This window comes from Ambystoma mexicanum (genome assembly GCF_040938575.1).
Source record: "Ambystoma mexicanum isolate Mex_15411 chromosome 12 unlocalized genomic scaffold, UKY_AmexF1_1 Mex_chr12_unloc.1, whole genome shotgun sequence".
Lineage (NCBI taxonomy): Eukaryota > Metazoa > Chordata > Amphibia > Caudata > Ambystomatidae > Ambystoma > Ambystoma mexicanum.
In genome coordinates this window covers 12,623,203-12,639,140 of record NW_027182322.1, presented here as the reverse complement: position 1 = coordinate 12,639,140, position 15,938 = coordinate 12,623,203, and the positions used below count along the sequence as shown (strand labels likewise).

General features: G+C 35.9%; 3 non-coding genes across 3 annotated transcripts; all 3 read right to left on the bottom strand.

Annotated features, from left to right (window-relative positions):
• Nucleotides 1-626: 626 nt before the first annotated feature.
• Nucleotides 627-716, bottom strand: TRNAR-UCU (transfer RNA arginine (anticodon UCU)). Its single transcript is given in 2 exon segments — nucleotides 627-662; nucleotides 680-716. It is a non-coding gene; the product is annotated as a tRNA-Arg (tRNA).
• Nucleotides 717-4,455: 3,739 nt separating this feature from the next.
• TRNAR-UCU (transfer RNA arginine (anticodon UCU)) lies at nucleotides 4,456-4,545 on the bottom strand. The gene is given in 2 exon segments: nucleotides 4,456-4,491; nucleotides 4,509-4,545. It is a non-coding gene; the product is annotated as a tRNA-Arg (tRNA).
• A 7,574-nt stretch (nucleotides 4,546-12,119) lies between these two features.
• On the bottom strand, nucleotides 12,120-12,209 carry TRNAR-UCU (transfer RNA arginine (anticodon UCU)). Its single transcript is given in 2 exon segments — nucleotides 12,120-12,155; nucleotides 12,173-12,209. It is a non-coding gene; the product is annotated as a tRNA-Arg (tRNA).
• Nucleotides 12,210-15,938: the final 3,729 nt, after the last annotated feature.

Genomic DNA, 15,938 nt, shown 5'->3' with positions numbered 1-15,938 from the left:
CCAGTGTTTACTTCACATCATATTATCAAGCCTTCTGGGATACAAGAAAGAATAATTGTTTTCTCAAACATAAAATGTCTGTAGAAGAATCACACTTCTGGGTGAAACCTTGAACTACACCTTTGTTCCTTTAGGGATAAATTCGGAGAATAGGGTATTACTGTATTTTCTTGCAAACTGAATACGTTTGGACAACAATTTCATACCTTAATAGAAAAGAACTGGATAAAAAGTGCAGCCATACAATTGGTTAACAATACAAAAACACAAAGAGAATATACCATAAATAGCTTTGAAAGAAGATTTTACTTTATATGTCGCTAGAAACAAATGTCTGAGTGTAGGGTGTCGTGTTTTTGGTCTATCTCATTTACAGCTATTATAAAGACAATGTTTCTGAAGGAAGGATACATTAGGAAAGTGCAAAGTTTCTGGCAGTGATGTTGTATTGCTTATGAGCAATATGTTCCTGTTGCAATGGAAGGCAGACTGCTTTTGATTCAGTTGCATGCTGTATTAGATACATAGGTTCAACTTGGGTCAAATACTAAGATTAAAGCATCGGCCAAAAATAAACATTCCTCACATGCATAATGTTCCTTGTTTGAATAAGAAAGTAAAAAATGCGACTCTGGTGGGATTCGAACCCACAACCTTTGAATGACTTTGCCAATTCACTTAGAAGTCCAACGCGCTATCCATTGCGCCACAGAGCCAGATGCACATCAACTTGAGTACATTAAGGGATGATCGAAGTTTTGTCAATCCGGTGTTTACTTCACATCATATTATCAAGCCTTCTGGGATACAAGAAAGAATAATTGTTTTCGGAAACATAAAATGTCTGTAGAAGAATCACACTTCTGGGTGAAACCTTGAACTACACCTTTGTTCCTTTAGGGATAAATTCGGAGAATAGGGTATTACAGTATTTTCTTGCCAAGTGAATTGGTTTGGACAACATTTCCATACCTTAATAAAAAAGAACTGGATAAAAAGTGCAGACATACAATTGGTTAACAATACAAAAACACAAAGAGAATATACCATAAATAGCTTTGAAAGAAGATTTTACTTTATATGTCGCTAGAAACAAATGTCTGAGCGTAGGGTGTCGTGTTTTGGTCTATCTCATTTACAGCTATTATAAAGACAATGTTTCTGAAGGAAGGATACATTAGAAAAGTGCCAAGTTTCTGGTAGTGATGTTGTATTGCTTATGAGCAATATGTTCCTGTTGCAATGGAAGGCAGACTGCTTTTGATTCAGTTGCATGCTGTATTAGATACATAGGTTCAACTTGGGTCAAATACTAAGATTAAAGCATCGGCCAAAAATTAACATTCCTCACATGCATAATGTTCCTTGTTTGAATAAGAAAGTAAAAAATGCGACTCTGGTGGGATTCGAACCCACAAACTTTGAATGACTTTGCCAATTCACTTAGAAGTCCAACGCGCTATCCATTGCACCACAGAGCCAGATGAAAATCAAGTTGCGTACATTAAGGGATGATCGAAGTTTTGTCAATCCAGTGTTTACTTCACATCATATTATCAAGCCTTCTGGGATACAAGAAAGAATAATTGTTTTCTGAAACATAAAATGTCTGTAGAAGAATCACACTTCTGGGTGAAACATTGAACTACACCTTTGTTCCTTTAGGGATACATTCGGAGAATAGGGTATTACAGTATTTTCTTGCAAACTGAATACGTTTGGACAACAATTCCATACCTTAATAAAAAAGAACTGGATAAAAAGTGCAGACATACAATTGGTTAACAATACAAAAACACAAAGAGAATATACCATAAATAGCTTTGAAAGAAGATTTTACTTTATATGTCGCTAGAAACAAATGTCTGAGCGTAGGGTGTCGTGTTTTGGTCTATCTCATTTACAGCTATTATAAAGACAATGTTTCTGAAGGAAGGATACATTAGAAAAGTGCCAAGTTTCTGGTAGTGATGTTGTATTGCTTATGAGCAATATGTTCCTGTTGCAATGGAAGGCAGACTGCTTTTGATTCAGTTGCATGCTGTATTAGATACATAGGTTCAACTTGGGTCAAATACTAAGATTAAAGCATCGGCCAAAAATAAACATTCCTCACATGCACAATGTTCCTTGTTTGAATAAGAAAGTAAAAAATGCAACTCTGGTGGTATTCAAACCCACAACCTTTGAATGACTTTGCCAATTCACTTAGAAGTCCAACGCGCTATCCATTCCGCCACAGATCCAGATGAAAATTAACTTGCGTACATTAAGGGATGATCGAAGTTTTGTCAATCCAGTGTTTACTTCACATCATATTATCAAGCATTCTGGGATACAAGAAAGAATAATTGTTTTCTGAAACATAAAATGTCTGTAGAAGAATCACACTTCTGGCTGAAACCTTGAACTACACCTTTGTTCCTTTAGGGATAAATTCGGAGAATAGGGTATTACTGTATTTTCTTGCAAACTGAATACGTTTGGACAACATTTCCATACCTTAATAAAAAAGAACTGGATAAAAAGTGCAGACATGCAATTGGTTAACAATACAAAAACACAAAGAGAATATACCATAAATAGCTTTGAAAGAAGATTTTACTTTATATGTCGCTAGAAACAAATGTCTGAGTGTAGGGTGTCATGTTTTTGGTCTATCTCATTTACAGCTATTATAAAGACAATGTTTCTGAAGGAAGGATACATTAGGAAAGTGCAAAGTTTCTGGCAGTGATGTTGTATTGCTTATGAGCAATATGTTCCTGTTGCCATGGAAGGCAGACTGCTTTTGATTCAGTTGCATGCTGTATTAGATACATAGGTTCAACTTGGGTGAAATACTAAGATTAAAGCATCGGCCAAAAATAAACATTCCTCACATGCATAATGTTCCTTATTTGAATAAGAAAGTAAAAAATGCGACTCTGGTTGGATTCGAACCCACAACCTTTGAATGACTTTGCCAATTCACTTAGAAGTCCAACGCGCTATCCATTGCGCCACAGAGCCAGATGAAAATCCACTTGCATACAGTAAGGGATGATCGAAGTTTTGTCAATCCAGTGTTTACTTCACATCACATTATCAAGCCTTCTGGGATACATGAAAGAATGATTGTTTTCTGAAACATTAAATGTCTGTAGCAAGAATCACAGTTCGGGGTGAAACCTTGAACTGCACCTTTGTTCGCTTGGGGAGAAATTCAGAGAATAGGGTATTACAGTATTGTCTTGCCAAGTGAATTGGTTTGGACAACAATTTCATACCTTAATAAAAAAGAACTGGATAAAAAGTGCAGACATACAATTGGTTAACAATACAAAAACACAAAGAGAATATACCATAAATAGCTTTGAAAGAAGATTTTACTTTATATGTCGCTAGAAACAAATGTCTGAGTGTAGGGTGTCGTGTTTTTGGTCTATCTCATTTACAGCTATTATAAAGACAATGTTTCTGAAGGAAGGATACATTAGGAAAGTGCAAAGTTTCTGGCAGTGATGTTGTATTGCTTATGAGCAATATGTTCCTGTTGCAATGGAAGGCAGACTGCTTTTGATTCAGTTGCATGCTGTATTAGATACATAGGTTCAACTTGGGTCAAATACTAAGATTAAAGCATCGGCCAAAAATAAACATTCCTCACATGCATAATGTTCCTTGTTTGAATTAGAAAGTAAAAAATGCGATTCTGGTGGGATTCGAACCCACAACCTTTGAATGATTTTGCCAATTCACTTAGAAGTCCAACGCGCTATCCATTGCGCCACAAAGCCAGACAAAAATCAACTTGCGTAAATTAAGGGATGATCGAAGTTTTGTCAATCCAGTGTTTACTTCACATCATATTATCAAGCCTTCTGGGATACAAGAAAGAATAATTGTTTTCTGAAACATAAAATGTCTGTAGAAGAATCACACTTCTGGGTGAAACCTTGAACTACACCTTTGTTCCTTTAGGGATAAATTCGGAGAATAGGGTATTACTGTATTTTCTTGCAAACTGAATACGTTTGGACAACAATTTCATACCTTAATAGAAAAGAACTGGATAAAAAGTGCAGCCATACAATTGGTTAACAATACAAAAACACAAAGAGAATATACCATAAATAGCTTTGAAAGAAGATTTTACTTTATATGTCGCTAGAAACAAATGTCTGAGTGTAGGGTGTCGTGTTTTTGGTCTATCTCATTTACAGCTATTATAAAGACAATGTTTCTGAAGGAAGGATACATTAGGAAAGTGCAAAGTTTCTGGCAGTGATGTTGTATTGCTTATGAGCAATATGTTCCTGTTGCAATGGAAGGCAGACTGCTTTTGATTCAGTTGCATGCTGTATTAGATACATAGGTTCAACTTGGGTCAAATACTAAGATTAAAGCATCGGCCAAAAATAAACATTCCTCACATGCATAATGTTCCTTGTTTGAATAAGAAAGTAAAAAATGCGACTCTGGTGGGATTCGAACCCACAACCTTTGAATGACTTTGCCAATTCACTTAGAAGTCCAACGCGCTATCCATTGCGCCACAGAGCCAGATGCACATCAACTTGAGTACATTAAGGGATGATCGAAGTTTTGTCAATCCGGTGTTTACTTCACATCATATTATCAAGCCTTCTGGGATACAAGAAAGAATAATTGTTTTCGGAAACATAAAATGTCTGTAGAAGAATCACACTTCTGGGTGAAACCTTGAACTACACCTTTGTTCCTTTAGGGATAAATTCGGAGAATAGGGTATTACAGTATTTTCTTGCCAAGTGAATTGGTTTGGACAACATTTCCATACCTTAATAAAAAAGAACTGGATAAAAAGTGCAGACATACAATTGGTTAACAATACAAAAACACAAAGAGAATATACCATAAATAGCTTTGAAAGAAGATTTTACTTTATATGTCGCTAGAAACAAATGTCTGAGCGTAGGGTGTCGTGTTTTGGTCTATCTCATTTACAGCTATTATAAAGACAATGTTTCTGAAGGAAGGATACATTAGAAAAGTGCCAAGTTTCTGGTAGTGATGTTGTATTGCTTATGAGCAATATGTTCCTGTTGCAATGGAAGGCAGACTGCTTTTGATTCAGTTGCATGCTGTATTAGATACATAGGTTCAACTTGGGTCAAATACTAAGATTAAAGCATCGGCCAAAAATTAACATTCCTCACATGCATAATGTTCCTTGTTTGAATAAGAAAGTAAAAAATGCGACTCTGGTGGGATTCGAACCCACAAACTTTGAATGACTTTGCCAATTCACTTAGAAGTCCAACGCGCTATCCATTGCACCACAGAGCCAGATGAAAATCAAGTTGCGTACATTAAGGGATGATCGAAGTTTTGTCAATCCAGTGTTTACTTCACATCATATTATCAAGCCTTCTGGGATACAAGAAAGAATAATTGTTTTCTGAAACATAAAATGTCTGTAGAAGAATCACACTTCTGGGTGAAACATTGAACTACACCTTTGTTCCTTTAGGGATACATTCGGAGAATAGGGTATTACAGTATTTTCTTGCAAACTGAATACGTTTGGACAACAATTCCATACCTTAATAAAAAAGAACTGGATAAAAAGTGCAGACATACAATTGGTTAACAATACAAAAACACAAAGAGAATATACCATAAATAGCTTTGAAAGAAGATTTTACTTTATATGTCGCTAGAAACAAATGTCTGAGCGTAGGGTGTCGTGTTTTGGTCTATCTCATTTACAGCTATTATAAAGACAATGTTTCTGAAGGAAGGATACATTAGAAAAGTGCCAAGTTTCTGGTAGTGATGTTGTATTGCTTATGAGCAATATGTTCCTGTTGCAATGGAAGGCAGACTGCTTTTGATTCAGTTGCATGCTGTATTAGATACATAGGTTCAACTTGGGTCAAATACTAAGATTAAAGCATCGGCCAAAAATAAACATTCCTCACATGCACAATGTTCCTTGTTTGAATAAGAAAGTAAAAAATGCAACTCTGGTGGTATTCAAACCCACAACCTTTGAATGACTTTGCCAATTCACTTAGAAGTCCAACGCGCTATCCATTCCGCCACAGATCCAGATGAAAATTAACTTGCGTACATTAAGGGATGATCGAAGTTTTGTCAATCCAGTGTTTACTTCACATCATATTATCAAGCATTCTGGGATACAAGAAAGAATAATTGTTTTCTGAAACATAAAATGTCTGTAGAAGAATCACACTTCTGGCTGAAACCTTGAACTACACCTTTGTTCCTTTAGGGATAAATTCGGAGAATAGGGTATTACTGTATTTTCTTGCAAACTGAATACGTTTGGACAACATTTCCATACCTTAATAAAAAAGAACTGGATAAAAAGTGCAGACATGCAATTGGTTAACAATACAAAAACACAAAGAGAATATACCATAAATAGCTTTGAAAGAAGATTTTACTTTATATGTCGCTAGAAACAAATGTCTGAGTGTAGGGTGTCATGTTTTTGGTCTATCTCATTTACAGCTATTATAAAGACAATGTTTCTGAAGGAAGGATACATTAGGAAAGTGCAAAGTTTCTGGCAGTGATGTTGTATTGCTTATGAGCAATATGTTCCTGTTGCCATGGAAGGCAGACTGCTTTTGATTCAGTTGCATGCTGTATTAGATACATAGGTTCAACTTGGGTGAAATACTAAGATTAAAGCATCGGCCAAAAATAAACATTCCTCACATGCATAATGTTCCTTATTTGAATAAGAAAGTAAAAAATGCGACTCTGGTTGGATTCTAACCCACAACCTTTGAATGACTTTGCCAATTCACTTAGAAGTCCAACGCGCTATCCATTGCGCCACAGAGCCAGATAAAAATCCACTTGCATACAGTAAGGGATGATCGAAGTTTTGTCAATCCAGTGTTTACTTCACATCACATTATCAAGCCTTCTGGGATACATGAAAGGATGATTGTTTTCTGAAACATTAAATGTCTGTAGCAAGAATCACAGTTCGGGGTGAAACCTTGAACTGCACCTTTGTTCCTTTAGGGATAAATTCGGAGAATAGGGTATTACTGTATTTTCTTGCAAACTGAATACGTTTGGACAACATTTCCATACCTTAATAAAAAAGAACTGGATAAAAAGTGCAGACATGCAATTGGTTAACAATACAAAAACACAAAGAGAATATACCATAAATAGCTTTGAAAGAAGATTTTACTTTATATGTCGCTAGAAACAAATGTCTGAGTGTAGGGTGTCATGTTTTTGGTCTATCTCATTTACAGCTATTATAAAGACAATGTTTCTGAAGGAAGGATACATTAGGAAAGTGCAAAGTTTCTGGCAGTGATGTTGTATTGCTTATGAGCAATATGTTCCTGTTGCCATGGAAGGCAGACTGCTTTTGATTCAGTTGCATGCTGTATTAGATACATAGGTTCAACTTGGGTGAAATACTAAGATTAAAGCATCGGCCAAAAATAAACATTCCTCACATGCATAATGTTCCTTATTTGAATAAGAAAGTAAAAAATGCGACTCTGGTTGGATTCGAACCCACAACCTTTGAATGACTTTGCCAATTCACTTAGAAGTCCAACTCGCTATCCATTGCGCCACAGAGCCAGATGAAAATCCACTTGCATACAGTAAGGGATGATCGAAGTTTTGTCAATCCAGTGTTTACTTCACATCACATTATCAAGCCTTCTGGGATACATGAAAGAATGATTGTTTTCTGAAACATTAAATGTCTGTAGCAAGAATCACAGTTCGGGGTGAAACCTTGAACTGCACCTTTGTTCGCTTGGGGAGAAATTCAGAGAATAGGGTATTACAGTATTTTCTTGCCAAGTGAATTGGTTTGGACAACAATTTCATACCTTAATAAAAAAGAACTGGATAAAAAGTGCAGACATACAATTGGTTAACAATACAAAAACACAAAGAGAATATACCATAAATAGCTTTGAAAGAAGATTTTACTTTATATGTCGCTAGAAACAAATGTCTGAGTGTAGGGTGTCGTGTTTTTGGTCTATCTCATTTACAGCTATTATAAAGACAATGTTTCTGAAGGAAGGATACATTAGGAAAGTGCAAAGTTTCTGGCAGTGATGTTGTATTGCTTATGAGCAATATGTTCCTGTTGCCATGGAAGGCAGACTGCTTTTGATTCAGTTGCATGCTGTATTAGATACATAGGTTCAACTTGGGTGAAATACTAAGATTAAAGCATCGGCCAAAAATAAACATTCCTCACATGCATAATGTTCCTTATTTGAATAAGAAAGTAAAAAATGTGACTCTGGTTGGATTCTAACCCACAACCTTTGAATGACTTTGCCAATTCACTTAGAAGTCCAACGCGCTATCCATTGCGCCACAGAGCCAGATGAAAATCCACTTGCATACAGTAAGGGATGATCGAAGTTTTGTCAATCCAGTGTTTACTTCACATCACATTATCAAGCCTTCTGGGATACATGAAAGGATGATTGTTTTCTGAAACATTAAATGTCTGTAGCAAGAATCACAGTTCGGGGTGAAACCTTGAACTGCACCTTTGTTCCTTTAGGGATAAATTCGGAGAATAGGGTATTACTGTATTTTCTTGCAAACTGAATACGTTTGGACAACATTTCCATACCTTAATAAAAAAGAACTGGATAAAAAGTGCAGACATGCAATTGGTTAACAATACAAAAACACAAAGAGAATATACCATAAATAGCTTTGAAAGAAGATTTTACTTTATATGTCGCTAGAAACAAATGTCTGAGTGTAGGGTGTCGTGTTTTTGGTCTATCTCATTTACAGCTATTATAAAGACAATGTTTCTGAAGGAAGGATACATTAGGAAAGTGCAAAGTTTCTGGCAGTGATGTTGTATTGCTTATGAGCAATATGTTCCTGTTGCCATGGAAGGCAGACTGCTTTTGATTCAGTTGCATGCTGTATTAGATACATAGGTTCAACTTGGGTGAAATACTAAGATTAAAGCATCGGCCAAAAATAAACATTCCTCACATGCATAATGTTCCTTATTTGAATAAGAAAGTAAAAAATGCGACTCTGGTTGGATTCGAACCCACAACCTTTGAATGACTTTGCCAATTCACTTAGAAGTCCAACGCGCTATCCATTGCGCCACAGAGCCAGATGAAAATCCACTTGCATACAGTAAGGGATGATCGAAGTTTTGTCAATCCAGTGTTTACTTCACATCACATTATCAAGCCTTCTGGGATACATGAAAGAATGATTGTTTTCTGAAACATTAAATGTCTGTAGCAAGAATCACAGTTCGGGGTGAAACCTTGAACTGCACCTTTGTTCGCTTGGGGAGAAATTCAGAGAATAGGGTATTACAGTATTTTCTTGCCAAGTGAATTGGTTTGGACAACAATTTCATACCTTAATAAAAAAGAACTGGATAAAAAGTGCAGACATACAATTGGTTAACAATACAAAAACACAAAGAGAATATACCATAAATAGCTTTGAAAGAAGATTTTACTTTATATGTCGCTAGAAACAAATGTCTGAGTGTAGGGTGTCGTGTTTTTGGTCTATCTCATTTACAGCTATTATAAAGACAATGTTTCTGAAGGAAGGATACATTAGGAAAGTGCAAAGTTTCTGGCAGTGATGTTGTATTGCTTATGAGCAATATGTTCCTGTTGCAATGGAAGGCAGACTGCTTTTGATTCAGTTGCATGCTGTATTAGATACATAGGTTCAACTTGGGTCAAATACTAAGATTAAAGCATCGGCCAAAAATAAACATTCCTCACATGCATAATGTTCCTTGTTTGAATTAGAAAGTAAAAAATGCGATTCTGGTGGGATTCGAACCCACAACCTTTGAATGACTTTGCCAATTCACTTAGAAGTCCAACGCGCTATCCATTGCGCCACAGAGCCAGATGAAAATCCACTTGCATACAGTAAGGGATGATCGAAGTTTTGTCAATCCAGTGTTTACTTCACATCACATTATCAAGCCTTCTGGGATACATGAAAGAATGATTGTTTTCTGAAACATTAAATGTCTGTAGCAAGAATCACAGTTCGGGGTGAAACCTTGAACTGCACCTTTGTTCGCTTGGGGAGAAATTCAGAGAATAGGGTATTACAGTATTTTCTTGCCAAGTGAATTGGTTTGGACAACAATTTCATACCTTAATAAAAAAGAACTGGATAAAAAGTGCAGACATACAATTGGTTAACAATACAAAAACACAAAGAGAATATACCATAAATAGCTTTGAAAGAAGATTTTACTTTATATGTCGCTAGAAACAAATGTCTGAGTGTAGGGTGTCGTGTTTTTGGTCTATCTCATTTACAGCTATTATAAAGACAATGTTTCTGAAGGAAGGATACATTAGGAAAGTGCAAAGTTTCTGGCAGTGATGTTGTATTGCTTATGAGCAATATGTTCCTGTTGCAATGGAAGGCAGACTGCTTTTGATTCAGTTGCATGCTGTATTAGATACATAGGTTCAACTTGGGTCAAATACTAAGATTAAAGCATCGGCCAAAAATAAACATTCCTCACATGCATAATGTTCCTTGTTTGAATTAGAAAGTAAAAAATGCGATTGTGGTGGGATTCGAACCCACAACCTTTGAATGATTTTGCCAATTCACTTAGAAGTCCAACGCGCTATCCATTGCGCCACAGAGCCAGACAAAAATCAACTTGCGTAAATTAAGGGATGATCGAAGTTTTGTCAATCCAGTGTTTACTTCACATCATATTATCAAGCCTTCTGGGATACATGAAAGAATGATTGTTTTCTGAAACATGAAATGTCTGTAGCAAGAATCACACTTCTGTGTGAAACCTTGAACTGCACCTTTGTTCGCTTGGGGAGAAATTCAGAGAATAGGGTATAACAGTATTTTCTTGCCAACTGAATACGTTTGGACAACAATTCCATACCTTAATAAAAAAGAACTGGATAAAAAGTGCAGCCATACAATTGGTTAACAATACAAAAACACAAAGAGAATATACCATAAATAGCTTTGAAAGAAGATTTTACTTTATATGTCGCTAGAAACAAATGTCTGAGTGTAGGGTGTCGTGTTTTTGGTCTATCTCATTTACAGCTATTATAAAGACAATGTTTCTGAAGGAAGGATACATTAGGAAAGTGCAAAGTTTTTGGCAGTGATGTTGTATTCCTTATGAGCAATATGTTCCTGTTGCAATGGAAGGCAGACTGCTTTTGATTCAGTTGCATGCTGTATTAGATACATAGGTTCAACTTGGGTCAAATACTAAGATTAAAGCATCGGCCAAAAATAAACATTCCTCACATGCATAATGTTCCTTGTTTGAATAAGAAAGTAAAAAATGCGACTCTGGTGGGATTCGAACCCGCAACCTTTGAATGACTTTGCCAATTCACTTAGAAGTCCAACGCGCTATCCATTGCGCCACAGAGCCAGATGACAATCAACTTGCGTACATCAGGGGATGATCGAGGTTTTGTCAATCCAGTGTTTACTTCACATCATATTATCAAGCCTTCTGGGATACAAGAAAGAATAATTGTTTTCTGAAACATAAAATGTCTGTAGAAGAATCACACTTCTGGGTGAAACCTTGAACTACACCTTTGTTCCTTTAGGGATAAATTCGGAGAATAGGGTATTACTGTATTTTCTTGCAAACTGAATACGTTTGGACAACAATTCCATACCTTAATAAAAAAGAACTGGATAAAAAGTGCAGCCATACAATTGGTTAACAATACAAAAACACAAAGAGAATATACCATAAATAGCTTTGAAAGAAGATTTTACTTTATATGTCGCTAGAAACAAATGTCTGAGTGTAGGGTGTCGTGTTTTTGGTCTATCTCATTTACAGCTATTATAAAGACAATGTTTCTGAAGGAAGGATACATTAGGAAAGTGCAAAGTTTCTGGCAGTGATGTTGTATTGCTTATGAGCAATATGTTCCTGTTGCAATGGAAGGCAGACTGCTTTTGATTCAGTTGCATGCTGTATTAGATACATAGGTTCAACTTGGGTCAAATACTAAGATTAAAGCATCGGCCAAAAATAAACATTCCTCACATGCATAATGTTCCTTGTTTGAATTAGAAAGTAAAAAATGCGACTCTGGTGGGATTCGAACCCACAACCTTTGAATGACTTTGCCAATTCACTTAGAAGTCCAACGCGCTATCCATTGCGCCACAGAGCCAGATGAAAATTAACTTGCGTACATTAAGGGGTGATCGAAGTTTTGTCAATCCAGTGTTTACTTCACATCATATTATCAAGACTTCTGGGACACATCAAAGAATGATTGTTTTCTGAAACATAAAATGTCTGTAACAAGAATCACACTTCTGTGTGAAACCTTGAACTGCACCTTTGTTCGCTTGGGGAGAAATTCAGAGAATAGGGTATTACAGTATTTTCTTGCCAAGTGAATAGGTTTGGACAACAATTCCATACCTTAATAAAAAAGAACTGGATAAAAAGTGCAGACATACAATTGGTTAACAATACAAAAACACAAATCCAGTCAATCCAGTGTTTACTTCACATCATATTATCAAGCCTTCTGGGATACAAGAAAGAATAATTGTTTTCTGAAACATAAAATGTCTGTAGAAGAATCACACTTCTGGGTGAAACCTTGAACTACACCTTTGTTCCTTTAGGGATAAATTCGGAGAATAGGGTATTACTGTATTTTCTTGCAAACTGAATACGTTTGGACAACAATTCCATACCTTAATAAAAAAGAACTGGATAAAAAGTGCAGCCATACAATTGGTTAACAATACAAAAACACAAAGAGAATATACCATAAATAGCTTTGAAAGAAGATTTTACTTTATATGTCGCTAGAAACAAATGTCTGAGTGTAGGGTGTCGTGTTTTTGGTCTATCTCATTTACAGCTATTATAAAGACAATGTTTCTGAAGGAAGGATACATTAGGAAAGTGCAAAGTTTCTGGCAGTGATGTTGTATTGCTTATGAGCAATATGTTCCTGTTGCAATGGAAGGCAGACTGCTTTTGATTCAGTTGCATGCTGTATTAGATACATAGGTTCAACTTGGGTCAAATACTAAGATTAAAGCATCGGCCAAAAATAAACATTCCTCACATGCATAATGTTCCTTGTTTGAATAAGAAAGTAAAAAATGCAACTCTGGTGGGATTCGAACCCACAACCTTTGAATGACTTTGCAAATTCACTTAGAAGTCCAACGCACTATCCATTGCGCCACAGAGCCAGATAAATATCAACTTGCGTACTAATGATCAAAGTTTTGTCAATCCAGTGTTTACTTCACATCATATTATCAAGCCTTCTGTGATACAAGAAAGAATTATTGTTTTCTGAAACATAAAATGTCTGCAGAAGAATCACACTTCTGGGTGAAACCTTGAACTACACCTTTGTTCCTTTAGGGATAGATTCGGAGAATAGGGTATTACTGTATTTTCTTGCAAACTGAATACGTTTGGACAACAATTTCATACCTTAATAGAAAAGAACTGGATAAAAAGTGCAGCCATAGAATTGGTTAACAATACAAAAACACAAAGAGAATATACCATAAATAGCTTTGAAAGAAGATTTTACTTTATATGTCGCTAGAAACAAATGTCTGAGTGTAGGGTGTCGTGTTTTTGGTCTATCTCATTTACAGCTATTATAAAGACAATGTTTCTGAAGGAAGGATACATTAGGAAAGTGCAAAGTTTCTGGCAGTGATGTTGTATTGCTTATGAGCAATATGTTCCTGTTGCCATGGAAGGCAGACTGCTTTTGATTCAGTTGCATGCTGTATTAGATACATAGGTTCAACTTGGGTGAAATACTAAGATTAAAGCATCGGCCAAAAATAAACATTCCTCACATGCATAATGTTCCTTATTTGAATAAGAAAGTAAAAAATGTGACTCTGGTTGGATTCTAACCCACAACCTTTGAATGACTTTGCCAATTCACTTAGAAGTCCAACGCGCTATCCATTGCGCCACAGAGCCAGATGAAAATCCACTTGCATACAGTAAGGGATGATCGAAGTTTTGTCAATCCAGTGTTTACTTCACATCACATTATCAAGCCTTCTGGGATACATGAAAGAATGATTGTTTTCTGAAACATTAAATGTCTGTAGCAAGAATCACAGTTTGGGGTGAAACCTTGAACTGCACCTTTGTTCGCTTGGGGAGAAATTCAGAGAATAGGGTATTACAGTATTTTCTTGCCAAGTGAATTGGTTTGGACAACAATTTCATACCTTAATAAAAAAGAACTGGATAAAAAGTGCAGACATACAATTGGTTAACAATACAAAAACACAAAGAGAATATACCATAAATAGCTTTGAAAGAAGATTTTACTTTATATGTCGCTAGAAACAAATGTCTGAGTGTAGGGTGTCGTGTTTTTGGTCTATCTCATTTACAGCTATTATAAAGACAATGTTTCTGAAGGAAGGATACATTAGGAAAGTGCAAAGTTTCTGGCAGTGATGTTGTATTGCTTATGAGCAATATGTTCCTGTTGCAATGGAAGGCAGACTGCTTTTGATTCAGTTGCATGCTGTATTAGATACATAGGTTCAACTTGGGTCAAATACTAAGATTAAAGCATCGGCCAAAAATAAACATCCCTCACATGCATAATGTTCCGTGTTTGAATTAGAAAGTAAAAAATGCGATTCTGGTGGGATTCGAACCCACAACCTTTGAATGACTTTGCCAATTCACTTAGAAGTCCAACGCGCTATCCATTGCGCCACAGAGCCAGACAAAAATCAACTTGCGTAAATTAAGGGATGATCGAAGTTTTGTCAATCCAGTGTTTACTTCACATCATATTATCAAGCCTTCTGGGATACAAGAAAGAATAATTGTTTTCTCAAACATAAAATGTCTGTAGAAGAATCACACTTCTGGGTGAAACCTTGAACTACACCTTTGTTCCTTTAGGGATAAATTCAGAGAATAGGGTATTACTGTATTTTCTTGCAAACTGAATACGTTTGGACAACAATTTCATACCTTAATAGAAAAGAACTGGATAAAAAGTGCAGCCATAGAATTGGTTAACAATACAAAAACACAAAGAGAATATACCATAAATAGCTTTGAAAGAAGATTTTACTTTATATGTCGCTAGAAACAAATGTCTGAGTGTAGGGTGTCGTGTTTTTGGTCTATCTCATTTACAGCTATTATAAAGACAATGTTTCTGAAGGAAGGATACATTAGGAAAGTGCAAAGTTTCTGGCAGTGATGTTGTATTGCTTATGAGCAATATGTTCCTGTTGCCATGGAAGGCAGACTGCTTTTGATTCAGTTGCATGCTGTATTAGATACATAGGTTCAACTTGGGTGAAATACTAAGATTAAAGCATCGGCCAAAAATAAACATTCCTCACATGCATAATGTTCCTTATTTGAATAAGAAAGTAAAAAATGTGACTCTGGTTGGATTCTAACCCACAACCTTTGAATGACTTTGCCAATTCACTTAGAAGTCCAACGCGCTATCCATTGCGCCACAGAGCCAGATGAAAATCCACTTGCATACAGTAAGGGATGATCGAAGTTTTGTCAATCCAGTGTTTACTTCACATCACATTATCAAGCCTTCTGGGATACATGAAAGAATGATTGTTTTCTGAAACATTAAATGTCTGTAGCAAGAATCACAGTTCGGGGTGAAACCTTGAACTGCACCTTTGTTCGCTTGGGGAGAAATTCAGAGAATAGGGTATTACAGTATTTTCTTGCCAAGTGAATTGGTTTGGACAACAATTTCATACCTTAATAAAAAAGAACTGGATAAAAAGTGCAGACATACAATTGGTTAACAATACAAAAACACAAAGAGAATATACCATAAATAGCTTTGAAAGAAGATTTTACTTTATATGTCGCTAGAAACAAATGTCTG